Source organism: Megascapheus bottae, chromosome 15, assembly GCF_031878675.1.
Source record: "Megascapheus bottae isolate mThoBot1 chromosome 15, mThoBot2.hap1, whole genome shotgun sequence".
NCBI classification, from domain to species: Eukaryota; Metazoa; Chordata; class Mammalia; order Rodentia; family Geomyidae; genus Megascapheus; species Megascapheus bottae.
The window spans coordinates 48,726,365-48,738,389 of NC_143523.1; the positions used below are offsets into that span (position 1 = coordinate 48,726,365).

The 12,025-nt window shown below is 46.8% G+C and overlaps 1 protein-coding gene across 33 annotated transcripts in view; it reads right to left on the reverse strand.

Annotated features, from left to right (window-relative positions):
• The window catches only part of Kcnma1 (potassium calcium-activated channel subfamily M alpha 1), a 675,048-nt gene that overhangs the window by 482,437 nt on the left and 180,586 nt on the right, over positions 1-12,025 (reverse strand). The gene's annotated exons all lie outside the window — the stretch shown is intronic.

The window sequence follows — 12,025 nt, forward strand, 5'->3', positions numbered from 1 at the left end:
CAGATCTCAGTCTCCTGAACAGCTAGAATTTATTGGCATGAGCCACAGGTGCCTGGTTTTGTGTTTGTTTTTGAGGATCGCCTATTGGCCATGATGTTGAACTGGCTGCCACCTGGAGACCCCAAGGACCAACCCCCTGCTCCTCCTTCCTGGTGGCAAGAATACTGCCTGAAGAATGAAAATGAGCATGAAAAGTACCAGGAGTCAGGGAGTCCCCAGCGGTCATAGTAACTTCATTGCATCAATAATTCACAGCACAAGAGGTGTGGGGAAGACAATGCTATTTTGCCAGCGCTGTTACCTATTGTTTTACAAGGCATTCATTATTTTAATTACTTTATGAGAGGCAAGGAAAAACACAGACTAAAGGGAGATAATGCCATTGTTATTATTTGCTTACACGAGATGTCTGAGCTTAATTACCACATATGAGAGGCAGGCTTAGGGGCGGGGCTTGGGGAGCAGGAAGCTGTATAAAGCCTCCTGTGTCCTACAGTCAGGTTCATTGGGAGAGGCCCTGCTCTCCGCTATTGACCTCACCTGTCCACAACAGCTGTTCAAACCCACCCACTGCAGGAAAGGGCCAGGGGAGAAGGTTTAAGTGGTCCTGCTGGGGACATGCAGCAGGTGAGGGTAGCTAGGTCACAGTCCTATTAAAATAGTGACAGCCACCATATATCAAGTCAGGTATGGGCCTTTGAGGATGCTTACCCTCTGACTAAACAATGCCCCTTCTGGAGGCCAAGTGGCTCCACTTCTGCAAGAGTTTTAACAGGAGCATGGGATCCTAGCCAGGATGGCTGGCAAAGGGTTGTCACACTGGATGTTCCCATTACAAAATCCCCGCTCCCAGATATGAACTTCATTGGACCAGCCTCCCACTTCCAGTAAGAGGGAGACTAAAGGCCAGAGAGAAGCATGCTCTGAGTCCCTGTCCCTCCTCTTCTCAAAGCAGAGCCCAATCTGCTATCCTTGAAGAGCTGAGCTTTGCCTACAAGAGGTCAAAAGCTCATTTTAATCCTAGAGCCCACTTCACCCCGTCCCCCAGCTCTCTGATCTGGGTGTCTCTCTTATCTTTTCTGAACTCGATAGGGCAGGAGGAATCTCTAGGCCACAATGAAGGAGAAAATGATGCAGATTTACTTTTCTGGGTGGACTCCAGCAAGTCATCTAACTCCTTGAAGGCTCTGTGAGTCGTGCTGTCACCACTGCCCCCTCCCCCTCCCCCACCCCCGCCACACACACACACACACACACACACACACACACACACACACACACACATTGGATCCTGAAGAATTATAACCTGGTGGCTTGGGACACAGAACTTCCCAAAACACAGAACTTCCCCAAAGTACTAAAGCTTTGTAAAGGGAAGGTCAGGATGGTATCTCTGTGGTCTAGTTCTGGGAAGGAAGTAGGGCTGCTCTTGGGAAAAGAGCCCTCTACCCCAGAACCAGAAGCCTGGTAGGGTAGGGTGAGGTAGAGTCAGGTTGTATCTGGACCACCAGGATGATGTATTTGCCAGTTCTCCCCAAGACCCTTATCCTGAACACACCTCTTCTTTGGGGTGTGAGTGGCTGCCACATCTGCTCTTACCTAGTTCTCCACATCTGTCTGTCCACAGAGCTAGGTGCCAAGGTCACCATGGGCACCGCACCTGCAAGCTGAGTGTATTGAGGATGCAGAGCCCACAGAGCCCGCCTGGAGGAGTATTCAGAGGCTCCCCTGCTGCTTGTTGAAGGCCAGCCCAGGAACTCAGGCTTGTCTCACCTTTAACTGTACCTCAGATTTTGAACTCTTCATCTGGGAAGTTGTTTAGCCATTCGGGAGGAAGAGCATTTTTCTAAGTCATACTGGTAGCCCACATCTGTAATCCAAGCTACTTCCGAAGGATGAGATCTAGAGGGCTGTTGTTTAAGACCAGATTGGGCAGAAAAGTTCATGAGACTACATCTCCAGAATAATCAGGGGAAAAAAAAAAGCTATCGCACAAGCATGGCTCAAGGGTAGAAGTTGGCTGAGCAGGTGTGAGCCTTGAATTCAAATCTCAGACTGGAGTAAGTTCTGTGTTTCACTTGGTGTTACTGCTGTACACACAACCTCCTGAGGCCTTCCTTCCTTTCCAATGATGTCAGTTTCTCACTTATACAGGCTTACCTGTCTATCCTGTCCCTCTGTTTTCTGACGTCCTGTGAGTCTACAACTTGCTCATGCTATTCCATGAGCTGCCAGAACTTTCCAAGACGACTCGTATGTCAGGGCTGTTTACACTGGATGTTCCTCCCACCCCCTACCCCAGTTGTCCCATGCTCTCCAAATCCTCCAGGGCCTTTGCTCAAACCTCCCCTTATCAGACCCAGGCCCTTCCCTGACTGCCTTATTGGAAGTGACTCCACCCCTACAGATCCCTCTCCAGGCTGATTTCTCCAGAGCATGTCTGCCACCATGGGAAGCCCTGGCACTTAAATTATGTCCATGAAACTCTCATACTGAAGGAATTTCCACTTGGTTCAAAGCTGTATCATCAATATTAAGGCATCATGAGCTCAGAAATAGGGACTGACATTAGTGCAGAAGAGAAGAGAAGAAAGGAGAGGGAGTGAGTTAAAGCCCATGGGGAATCAATTGTCAGTAAGAACAATATCTAGAAATAGATAATATTACAAATAAATAGCAACAGTAAACATTGGCTACCACATCTGCGCATGGTCACAGAGACCCTGTGGGATAGACACTGATGCCCTATTGGATAGATGCAGGGAGAAGTAGTGTACCCAAGAAGACAGGCAGAATTTAAACCCCACAGTTGGACACACAAAGGAACATCTGTCCTGCCATTCTCCTGAGGGCAGAGTAAGGAGAGAATGAGCCAGACAATGTGGAAGGATTATTGACAGCAGCAAAGAGCTTGTGAGAGGCTGATTATCATTTCAAGCACTCCATCCACCCCACTTCTGGTAGGTACTGCGCGTACCTCTGTGACCTACTGTCCAGGTCCCTGTACCTTGAGAGGGCAGTTGAACCAAGGACACGGGAACATCATCCTTCCTCTACCAAGATCCAGCCAGAACCATAATAATTCATTGTTCAAGGTGAGAAATGAACATGATTACATGGACAGGCTACTAGGCCCTCCTGCTAAAAGTGGAGGTTCTCTGCCTGAACTATTCTCAGGTGCATACCTAGCTGTACTTAGGAGGCTGAGATCTAAAGATCGTGGCTTGAAGCCAGCTCAGGTAAGGAAATCTGTGAGAGTCACATTTAATCTAACCATCAAATATAAGAAGGAGAGCTGTGGCACAAGTGGTAGAATATCAGCCTTGAGCAAAACTGCTAAGCAAGGGTACCCAGATACTGAGTTCAAGCTCTAGGACTGGCACCACACACACACAAAAAAAGAATTGAGGTTCTCTATGGAGATGTTTCTCACTGAAAAGGGGCTTCCTTTCCCATTGTTTCTTCTGAGCCCCTGAACACCTGACCATCTACCCAGAGCTCCAGAGAACTCAGCTGTATCAGGAGGTTTTTCTGGCCTCTCCTATTTCCTCTGGACCAGCGATGGGGCCAGGAAGTATCTCCCATACTTGGAAACCCTATGTTAGATCCTTAGTATACCTGGTACCATCAGTTATTCCAAGATGTTCCACCCCCAGGGGCCTGTGGGAGGAGGAAGGGCTAGGAAACTTCCTTCTGGGCTCTGCTTGTGCCTCAGTCTCCCTGGGTCCTCAAATTTTCCAGTTCCACTTACCAATTTGGATCCATCTCCTGTTTCACCCACGTTAAGACCAGTCCCCAGGAATGCCCTGTTTGCCTTTCCCCGTCCCCTCTCGTGCTGCACCAAGACAACAGTGTCCCACACAGCTCTTCAGCTGGACACACAAAAGAAGGGTTTTCCTGCAGACAGTCTAGGATGAAATGTAAGATAGTGAGAAGTAGAACCCACAGTTTTCTGTCCTGCAGAGCCAAGCTTCTATGAGGGACCACAGGAACAGGTAGGTAGAAGAAGGAAGGCCTGGCACCCATGAAAATGAAAGACCCTCCCTGAGTTCTTTCCTTATTAGAGTTCCCATGCTGCACTACATCCAGAAAACATTTTCTGGAGGGGGAAAGTTTGAATCCCCAGAGCCAAAAAATGTCTAGGCCTGTTGTAGCTTTATGCCCTGGTGGTGATGATGATGACACTCTGTGTCACCATTTGGCATAAGATCTCGGAATGACTGGATTTCAAGCCTTTCCAGACCCCCGATCTCTTTCCAGATCTCTATGCACAAAATTCTCTGGTCCCTTTGCCTGAGAGTTCCCAGGCCTGGAAGTAGAGGAATGGTCCTCCACCCTCACCCCCACCCTGCCACAGTGGAAGAAGAGAAAAAAACCTCTGGCAGCCTCTTCTATCTCCTGGGCTGATGGCCACCCAGCCATTCTCCCTGGTACTAATAATCCCACACATTAGAGGATTAGGCAGATTACCTAAAGCGGCTCAAGCAAATAAAGCATAATGTGGGCACCACCAGCTGGGATTTTCATGGTGAGAGTTCTGTGAATGGAGAAGGAGGAGACAGTCATTCTGAGACTCCAGGGATGAGAAATAGGGCAGAAAAGAACTCAGATAACACAACCCCACCACAGCCCTTCCCAGGGCTGCTGGGAGGGGACAGTGGCAGAGTTCATCTCTGCCCTTGGGAAGTTCAATTACGCCTCCTCTTCCTGGATGCTCAGAGATTCCCAGGTACCTGCTGCCCCCAGAGACACCTCTCCCCATGCAACCAGAGCTCCCTGCAGGGGTAACAGATTGGGATGTGAACCAGGTGAACTTAGCCAGTAGCTTCTGTGCTGGCTAACCTGGACCACATTTCTGGAGACAGGTGTCCATGGATCCACACCATCTATAATACAGGCCAAAGGTACCTCAAATAAAACCCAGGCAAAGCCCATCGCTCTGGAGTTGGAGAAGCGTGGGCATGAAGCAGTGATCCTGCTTGTCCTATGATGCTCACTCCTCAGGGGATATTTCAGCCCCTACTTTCCACGTATATATCCTTCGAAGGACTTGAGTGCTCTGTGCTAACAATTGCACTTCAGAAGTCTTTGTGTTAGAAAAAAATGACAGTTATAAAAAAGGCCAGGTGACCTTTAATAAGTCCAACTTTATGCCTAGGGTTCCCTTCTCTCAGAATCGAAGAGGCCATGTCACTGCTCCCCGAGGAGCTGTTCAACTCTGAATCACTGACCCCAACACTTGTACCATGGAGCCCTCACTGGACATGCATGTTGAATCTCAGCTGTGTAGCCTTGAGAAGCTCAGCAGATATGATTTCCTTTCTTGGGGATATGGGTGCACCTGGGGACTCTTCTAAGAGGCAAACAATTCTCTAAAATGGTATGCTGGCTCTCAGGAAGTCCCTCATTCCCTTCTTGCATCTACAGGCCATGTTCTCTATTTGTTAATTTTACATGGGTTTAATGCCTGAACAAATCTTGAAAGTAGGGATGTTATAGAGCTCAGCGAGGCTGAGTAATTACTACTTTTGAGGGAATAGAGATGAAATTAAAATCCCCTGTAGTCCAAGTTCAGAGGCCATGAATGCTTTGCTCTTTCAGGCTGACCAACAAAACTCAAATGAAAGGGCTATCAATGTTCAAGAAGTAATGTTTCCACTACCTGATGAATTTAACTGTAACCCTCTATATACCACCCTGACAATAAAATAAAAAAGAATGAATGAAAGAACAGAAGAAGGAAGGAAGGAAGCAAGGAAAGAAGGAAGGAAGGAAGGAAGGGAAAAGCTTGGTTCTCCTTATGAAATGTTGTTTGTAACTTTGTATTGAATCAATCATCTTTGAGATGGGCTCACTTATTTTGTTTTTTTGAGATATGTCAGGTTATTCTTGAACTCCCAATCATTGTCGTCGTCATCCTCCTCCTCCTCCTCCTCCTCTGGCCAGTCCTGGGGCTTGAACTCAGGGCTTGGGCACTGTCCTTGAGATTTCTCAAAGCTAGTGCTCTACCACTTGAGCTACAGCACCACTTCCAACTTTTTCTGTGTATGTGCTACTGAGGTATCAAACCCAGAGCTTTGGCATGCTAGGCAGCACTCTACCACTAGGCCAGGCTCCCAGCCTATTTTCTGTCTTCTACATAACAGAAGTTTGTGGTACAGACATCTAAACTGAGTTCTAGTTTAGTTTAGCTTAGGGTTTACATTTGTTTGTTTGGTGTGTGCTGGTTCTAGGACTTGAACTCCGGGCTAGGATGCTGTCCCTTAGCTTTTTCACTCAAGGCTATCACTCTACCACTGGAGTCACAGCTCCACTTCCAGCTTTTAGGAAGTTTAATTTGCGATCCAAGTGTCATCTATATGTCTACCCAATGTGCTTTCAAATGTTGATTTCTAAACCTCAGCCTCCAGAGTGGCTAGGTATGAGCCACCAGCGCCAGGTATATCAGTCGTGTACGGAAAGCCATTGAGAAAGGGGCCTAGCAGCGGGAATTCCAACGTGGGAATAGAAGGATCCATTCAACGTGTTTGCTGACAACCACATTTGCGGCCTAAAATCAAGTCAGCCTCCAAACTTTCAGGGCTAATGCATGTACCTTGACCAATATAACACATCAGTAAGACAGCAATCTCTTCTTCAAATAGCTTAATTAAATGAGAAAGAGTGACAGTGACTATAGGGCCATGAGGATTTGGGATGGATTAGCAGAGAGTCCTGGGCCTGGGCCCCCAGGCAGCTGCACAACACCCTGGTTATCTGTAAGGACACAGAGACAGAGATGGCCACCCGTGCCATGAAAAACCACCCCAATAAGAAACCATCTCTGGGACCCAGTTGAAATACACATTTTCCAGTTGTAGAAAAACTGTAATCATACCAAGCAGGTCTGAGGCAGGGCCAGAAGTTCAGATGGATTTGTAATGGATATAATTTTCTGAGTGCTTTGTGTGATTTCAGTGAATCCTGTTAATAATGTTGCAAGTCGGGCACCATTATCTCAATTTTTAAGACTGAGGCACTGAGGCTTTCTGGAGGCTCCCCAGAAACCCACTGAGTATAATACACTTCTTGTAGGAAGAATCTTGCCTTATGTTTAGGAAAGGAGTTTAACATGGATTCTTGGGTCAAGGAGACCATGAATCTAGCCAATGTGTATATATGTGTATGTATGATTCTGTGTGTAAGGGTGTATATGTGTGCACATATACATGGCTGTATATGTGCATATGTATATGTGTGTGCATGTGTAAATGAGCTGCATGTATGTGTGTGCGCATGTGTATATATGAACATGTGTGTGCATACGTATATGTGTCTGTGCATGAGTGCACATATGTATATGTGTGTGCATATTAGATATAATTATAAAGCTATGTCAGAGGTTCCAGGAGCCTTAGAAATGAGGAACAGACTTTCAAGAAGGAGTAAGATGTTCATCAACCAGGCTGTGGATAAAAGATGGCATCAAGACATAGGGGAAGGCTAGTCAGTGTTGTCTAAAAGTCTGGACTCCTGACTCCCGATTCCTCTCTTATTTAAATGTGCAGCCTTGAGAATGTCACCCCATCTCCTCCTACTCTCCATTTGATTATTGGCAAAGTAGGCTTAAAAAGACCTTCCTGCCAGGTACCAGGGGTTCATGCTTATAATCCTAGTTACTCAAGAAGCTGAAATCTGAGGATCATTGCTGAAAGCCCGCCAAGAGAGCTAAGTTCTTAAGACGCTTATCTCCAATCAACCAGCAAAAGGACAGAATCAGAGGTGTGGCTCAAGTGCTAGAGCAACAGTCTTGAGCAAAAAAGCTAAGGTACAGTAAACAGGCTCTGAGTTCAAGTACCATTACCAGTACACACACACACACACACACACACACACACACACACACACACACACACTTTCATATAGTCCCTGTAAGTCTGAAAGTATCTAGTACAATAATGATTCAAAAAAAATCATAATGAGAGTTCTCCAAGTAGCCAGCCTTAAAGCTCAGTAGTACACAATCCACATAACATGAATGACCTTGGGAGGCGCTTTACCTACAGAACAACCTGATCTCTCCCCTCTTTGTCAAAATGGTTGAGTCTCACAGGAATCCCCAGCCCATGTATTCATAAAATATGGCAGAATACTTCCTGCTTCTCTGGTACAATTAATGTTCATGAGCCACAGTGGAAGGAAAAAAGACAAATCAAATTAGAACAAGGGTGTGGACATGGTTGGGACATTACTGAAAGTCAAGAGGTTCAGGGCCAGGAGCATGGCCTAATGGTAGAGTGCTTGCCTAGCATGCATAAAGACCTGAGTTTGATTCCTTGGTACTGTGTACACAGGAAAAGCCAGAAGTGGTTGCTATGGCTCAAATGGTAGAGCTGGAGCCCTGAGAAAGTCCGAGGACAGTGCTTAGGCCCTGAGTTCAAGTCCCAGGATGGGCAAAAAAAGGTATCTAGTAGGTGTTGGTGAGATTTATTTATCTGGTCAGTGGAGACACCATCTTTTCCTCATCTCCTACCTTCTCCCAACTCCCAGAAAGAATCCTCCAGATGGTTTGGGACATCCAAGCCACCAGAGGGAGCTACTGAGAGACAAGGAAAGCCTTAAGAAGGAAGGAGAGAAGGAAGGATATCATGGGAACAAGAAAATTCATACTGGTAAGGGACCCTACTATTCACAGCAAAGGGAGATGCAGGCCAGGACAAAGCTACTGCAGTCCCATAGTATGCACAGAGGCCATGGAGCTGTGCTGTCCCAGGATTTCTTCTGGAATGGAAAGGGGGCAGTACAATAAAACATGCATGAGCTAGTGAAAGATAGCCGACATTCTCCCGGGAAGAGCTGTCCTTTTCTCTGACATTCTGTCATCACTCCTTTGTTGGGTATCAACGTGCCCTTTGAATGAAATGACAATGATGGCAGTGCTGGCATTTGACAGTTTCTTTGTTATGCTCTTGCTTGCTTGTCAAAATAAGAAACTCGCAGCCTGGTGAGATAGGCACTCTGTTTTCCAAGTTTAATTGACTATCCCAAGAAAAGTCTACACTCACCTGGTTCAAATGCCTCATTTGGAAGATAGGAAAATGAAGGTCCTAAGATGCCACTCTCACAAAGGCCAAAGTCCCCACAGGGAAGCCCAGCCATTACCTGTGTGTCTCTGTCACATAAGTAAGGAGATATGTAGAAAAGGGCCAGGAAAAGTGGCCTGAAGAATGTAGGCTTCTGGTGTTCAGAGCTCCAACAGTCAACAAGCACTGGTGGAGAAGAACCACAGTACAGAACCACAGCACAGAGCCCTAAATTCATGACACCTTTTGCCCTTACTAGTAGCACTGCAAGAAATGCACCAAACTCAAACAAACTTCCTGAAAATACTTCAGTGGTTGCAGTGGCCCCAAGCCAGCATCCAGGGAAAACTTGGAGAAAGAACTCACCAGTGAACAACAGGGAGGATGAATGGCCTGTGGATACTCCCTTCCCAGCCAAGAGACATAAGCAACGAGTAGAAAAAGTCCTGCACTATCTCAGCCACTCACTACCCACTGCTTAGGTGACACTGAAGTTACCTACTCCCTTAGCCTGCAGCTCTTTTCCTCCTAGCTCCTACCCTCATCTCTTTTACGCATGTCTCTATTTATTCTCTGGCAAGCAGCATGCAAGCAAAGACCCTATGACATCCTCAGGGCCCAGAGCATCTCCCTTAGCACACTGTAGGCTTTTCACAATGAGTCAACGGGATGATGAGCAAACCTTGTTTTTAGGCTGGTCTGGTATGTGTTCACTCTTTGCTTGGGCTGTCTGGAATCTCAGAAATCCTGCCAAGTCCACACTGTTCAAAGCACAGAACTTGAAATGCACTAGGCCTGGTCTTCAAGGCCTCCAGCTCAGGCCTGCTTCCCTCCTGACTCCTTCTTGAGCTGTCTCATTAGACATGGTGGGTAGAATCTGACCCTCTTGAACACCCCCTTCTGGTTCTGACCATCTTCATCCAGCCCAAGAGAAACCCAGAGAGGCAGTGAAGCCCTCCCACCACCAGCCTCATTCCCCCTCAGCTCCCCTAGTCTTCATCTCGGTATCAGTGTCTACCCAGTCCCCATCTTAACACTGGGCAAGTGTGGACTAGACGCCTTTGTTTGTCTTTTCATCTGGACATGTCATCATTATCCTGGAAACTCCTTGAAGACAAAATACATTCTCCTTATCCAGCCACTGGTCAGGACTCTCCTGAATTTTTCACCTTGGATGTACAGGAACAGGGACTGATCCTCCAATCTCCAACTCCCAAGGATTGAGGATACGAGCTATAGCAACTGGCAATTTATTAGCTCAAATGGATGACTATGAAAAGTAAAAACCTTGTTAGGCAAGCACTGTGCCCAGTGGTTAACATCTGGATAAAGCAGGCTGCTCTCCAGACCTACCTCCCTATATAACCCAGGACTGGATTTTTAATGGCTGTTTCTGTGCAGGTAGTTCATTTGCAAATGCCAACCCAACTCCCAAGCAAAATCAGAGTCATGAGGTTTCTGACAGGCACACGCCTCACCAGGCATGTCAGTCAAAAGAAGACAAATGTTCCTGTTTACAAAGGGAGTCATCCCATTCCAGGAAAATTTCCACTGTGATTTAGGACCCACTCTACTATGAGTCTATACACCTTACCAACTGGGTATTTTCCTGTCTCTTCCATTGCTGTACTTGGACTAGGGTTTGGCTTGAGGTCAGAAAAGCTGTTGGAATTAGGTCATTGACTACTGTTCCCAACCTGTAACTTGACCTCCATTTGCAAGACCAAGGCCTAGCAAGTCAGCAGCAGAAGCTAGCCAGGTTTCAGGGTACACAAAGGCAGTTGAGATTGACTGCCCCAAGCCATGAAAAGCTCTGCCAGGATAGTGGGAAGGTCATACCAGACCTGCAGGGATCCAGAAGCTTCTTTGCTTCCTGGAGTCAGCAAGCAAAAGCTTCTACACTCACTCCCTGGGTCCTCTCACACAACCTGACTTGAATCTAGATTTCCAAAACAAGAGCCAAGCACAAGAGAGCCAGGATGGACTGCTAATGTGAAAGAAAAACTGTAAAAAAAATAAGTTAAAACCTTGCTTGTCAAACACTGTGCCCAGTGGCTAACATCCAGTAAAATCAAATGTTAAACTTTGTCTTCTAGATCTTTCCAATTGACAGGGATAAGGAAGGGACCAGTGGCCCAGTCCTGCAAAGCCTCAGCTCCTTTTGGGATCCCAACCTCACAAATCTCTACACAGCCCATCCAGCCCTGGATATTGGGAAGAGACTAGGCAGCTGTGAGAACTTTCCATCTCTAGGTTGGCTTTTGCAGAATTCTATCAGGTTTCCTTCCAGCCCAGCTTGTCAGCAAGGGACTCTTGCCTAACATGGTTGAGGAATGTCTTAGAAACTGGTGTGATTCAGCCTGGCTTCCAATGAGGTTTTCCACCCAGACAGAACAACTGAGTATCTGGAAGTGTTGGCTGGAGATACCCAGAGCATTCTCACCCTTTCTCCATCTTCAGACCTGAATATGGTGGCAGTGCAGCCCTCTAATGAAGTCAGATGGAGAAATCAAACCCACAGGAGGCTGAAAGTTCTTGCCACACACCTGTGTACAGGGAACTCCTCTCCCCGCCTTCCCCACTTCCTAGCCAGATTTTTCAATGTATGCATCTGGTTCCAGAGCACCCAGCATCAATCACCAAAGAGCAACTGGTGGAAGCAGCTCTACTCATGAACTTCCTAAAGGTGCATACATAGCATTCTAAAATGACAGGACAGGGGCTGGAAGTTTGACCTAGTGGAAGTGTGCTTGACTAGCATGCACAAAGACCGGGGTTCGATTCCTCAGTGCCACATGTACAGACAAAAGCTAGAAATGGTGCTGAGGCTCAAGTGGTAGAGCTCTAGCCTGGAGAAAGTCCAAGGACAGTGCCCAGCCCTGAATTCAAGCCCAGGACTGGCAGGAAAAAAAAATTAAAATGACGGGACAGAGTCAGCGGGACTTGTACTCTCATAGAAGTTA